The sequence below is a fragment of the Elephantulus edwardii genome, unplaced genomic scaffold (genome assembly GCF_000299155.1).
Source record: "Elephantulus edwardii isolate Elephantulus edwardi_28Jun2011 unplaced genomic scaffold, EleEdw1.0 scaffold00052, whole genome shotgun sequence".
NCBI classification, from domain to species: Eukaryota; Metazoa; Chordata; class Mammalia; order Macroscelidea; family Macroscelididae; genus Elephantulus; species Elephantulus edwardii.
The window spans coordinates 6,591,765-6,595,339 of record NW_006399802.1 but is presented as its reverse complement, the minus strand read 5'-3'; the positions used below and the strand labels follow the sequence as shown (position 1 = coordinate 6,595,339).

Sequence of the window (3,575 nt, the reverse complement as noted above, 5' to 3'; positions counted from 1 at the left end):
CAGGCTCTTATGGAACATCTCAGTGCCTGGCACCACTGTGCGAATGTTCTTGCTGTGTCCCAGGAACTCACACTCTTCTCTCTTCTTCAAGACGCCACGCTCCAGCAGCGTACCTGTCGCTACCATTCCCCAGCCAGGGATTGAATAAATGGACTCTACAGGTAGAAGGAAAGGCTTTTCCAAGTTCCGAGTGGGCACTGGGATGTGAGTATCCACAGCATCCAGCAGCTTCTACACTAACTTCAGGCCTAGCTCAGGGTCGCGTTGCTCAAGAGCACAGAGAGCAAAGCCTACGATAACAGGAGTCTCCTCCCCTTTGGAGCCAAACTCAGTGAGCAGCTCCCAGATTTCCAATTCAACAAGCTCTACCATTTCAGAGTCTTGGGCATCATCTGCTTTGTTCACATACACAACACTGTGCTCAACCCCGATCTGTTTGGCCAGTAGTAAGTGCTCTCAGGTTTGGGGCATGGGGCCATCTTTGGTGGCCACCACCAAGACGTAGCTATCAAGGGGAGCTGTGCCTGTGATCATGTTCTTTACATAGTCCGCGTGCCCGGGGCGGTCGGTGTGGGCATAGTGAGGGGCAGCCGTGCTGTACTCCACGTGAGCCGCATTGATCGTGATCCCGCGTGCCCGCTCTTCTGGGACATGTCAATCTCCTCGTTCTTCTTAAACTTGGCTCCACTACCCTCTGCTAGAATCTTGGTGATGGCCACAGTCAGCGTGGTCTTGCCGTGGTCCACATGGCCTGTGGTGCCCATGTTCACAGGGGCTTGTCGTGCACGTAGGTCTTCTTGGCTTCGACGGCCAGGCTGTGGCACAAGACGGGCAGCACTGGGACCTTGGGCGGCCGCAACAGACCCTGCACTAGTGCAGCTGGGCCGGTGCTGAGACTGCTGAAGCGAGGTGTCTCGCCCGGCAGGGTCGTGGCTGCCATTGCGGTGGAGCAGGCGCCGCGGATCCTCTCCAGCACTATCGCTTCAACATCTCTTTGCTTTGTTTGAGATTCTTGATGCCCTACTGCTATTTTTAGGTCTCTTCTGACATCCATTTTGTTAGTGAATTGATGAAATACTAATAATAGTGTTTATTAATTTCCACATTCTCTTGAGTACCTTTCCTTCATAATGGGCAAAAATGTGGACCACTTCCAGTTGATTAGCCTGGTAACTATTCTTCCATATTTCTTGGTGTAGATGAGTGAGTACATCCAGGGCTCAATTGGTACGTGGTCAATTAATGAAGCCTTGTTTTTCACCAGTGCAGCTTGTACATCTATCTTTATTACCATTGATTCTTGATCATATGCTACCTTTGTCATAGGCATGTGCATCAACCAATTCTTTTTGTAAGGTGACCTTGTGTGTTTCTTCTATCATCTTTTGGTGCTACCTTTGTTATTCAATATTTTCCCACAGAATCTCCCACTATTGCAATTGAAGTTTGATTTTTGTCCTTCAGTTCTTTGAGCTTGAGGAATAATAAGTATGCTTTGCTTTTCTAACTCCAAGTCTTTTTGCACATTTCATTACTAAATCTATGGTTGTTTTTATTTTAGTTTTTATTATTATTATTTTATTATTCTTGTGTGTGTGTGTGTGTGTGTGTGTGTGTGTGTGTGTGTACCATCAAATCGGATCTGACTGGTACGGGAGGAGATCGTCCCTCTTTTCCCGGCAGAGCATCTGGTGGATTTGAACTGTGCGCCTCTGGGATTGCTAAATCTATGTATTTTTGAGCTGTTCTTTGAACTCTCTTTGTCTCTCTTCATTCTCATTTTCCCCATTCACTTTTGCATCTTTATATTCTGGAGGAGAGTTTCTTCTGTCATCCATTTTAGTCTTTTATCTCTTTCTTGTCTTTTTATAGTGACTTTTTGCTTGCTTTCTTTGGTGTCCTTGATGTCATCTCATAGATCATCTGGTCTCCTTTGTGCCCGATTCATCAAATCTATTCTTGAGATTATCTCTAAATTCAGGTGGGATACACTCAAGACCCTATTTCGGCTCTTGTTGACGTCTTTCAATTTTTCCTGTGCAAGAATTGATCTTCTCCATTCTATTAGCCATAATTTTAGTAAGATAAAAATATATACATTAAGATACTATTTTTCAGATATGATTTTCACCAAAATTCAAAAGTAAGGGCAAAATAGGATTTTTGGTGAAAGTATAAATTGTTAATACCTTTTTGGAGAACAATTTTCTTGTCATTAGTGACTTCAATTCATAGTGACCCTATGAACAATACATTAAAACTTTGCCCTGTCTGGTGCCCTCCTCACAATCCCTGCCATGCTGCAGTCATTATGTCAGTCCATCTTGTTCTGAGTCTTCCTCTCTGTTTTCCAGGACTAGTAGCTCTGACAACATGCTCAAAGTAAGTGACATGAAGTTTCAGCATCCTTGCCTCTAAGGAACACCATTGTTGTGTACCATTGAGTTGGAACCGACCCATAGCTGACACCCCATTGACTTTTCAGAGGCAATTAATCACAAGGGAGGAGATTGCCCATCCGTGGAGCAGCTGGTAGATTTGAACTGCTTACCTCTGGGATTGCAGTACAGCTTTTTGCCATTAGGCCACCAGAGCAACAGGGGACACCCTAGTTGCACTCTCTTTGTTCTTTTTGCCATGCTGTTAGGTACCAATGACTTAGAGCAGTCAAAGAACAACAGATTGGAGCCTTGTTCTCTCCTTGCTCGGCGTCTCCACCATGCTAACCCCACTGTTGCAGTCACTGTGTCAGTCTGTCTTCTTGAGGATCATCCTGTCTTCCGCTGACCTGCTGCCTTTCTCAGCATGAGAGTCCTTTGTCCAAGGACTAGACCTTCCTGACAAGATGCCCAAAGGATGTGAGATGACACTTCCTCATCCTTGCTTTAAGGAGCTCCTTGAATGCACTTCTTTGAAGACATTTTTGTTTGTTCTTTTCCAGTCCTTTGAAATATTCAGAGCATTTCTCTAATACCACAATTCAAAGGCATTGGTCTTCTTTGGTTATTCCTATTTGTTGTCTACATTGGAGATGCATACAATGCATTTGGAAAAGCCACGGCTTGCGTCAGGTACACCTTAGGTTTTAAATAGACATCTTTGCTCTTTCATACTTTAGAGAGGCGGCTCATGGTATATTCAGTACTCTCTGCCAACATCACAATGTAAAGGCATCAATTCTTCTCTAGTCTTCCTCATTCATTACCAACTTTCACATGAAAACAAAGCAATTTGAAAATACCATAAAAGATACTAGCTATTAGAATTTTAAAGTCTGCACATCCTAGTATCTGTAGCTACCTTGGTAACCTATATATATGTGAAAAAAATGCATGAACAAAGGTTTATAAAAGCATTATTTTTACAATATAAGTAAAAGTTTAACAGTTATTACTAGAGATATAGTGAAATGAATTTTTATTTGTTGTTGTTGTTATGTGCCATTGTTACCTGTGACTCATAGCAACCCTATGTACAACAACCCTAAACCCTGCTCTGTCCTGTGCCAATCTCATCATCTCTGACACACCTACCCCCATTACCCCAGTCACTGAATCAAGCCATCTCATCAAGGC

The 3,575-nt window shown here is 43.5% G+C and overlaps 1 pseudogene; it reads right to left on the bottom strand.

Annotated features, from left to right (window-relative positions):
* The window catches only part of LOC102869036, a 3,767-nt pseudogene extending 2,827 nt beyond the window's left edge, over positions 1-940 (bottom strand).
* Between the last annotated feature and the right edge of the window lie 2,635 nt (positions 941-3,575).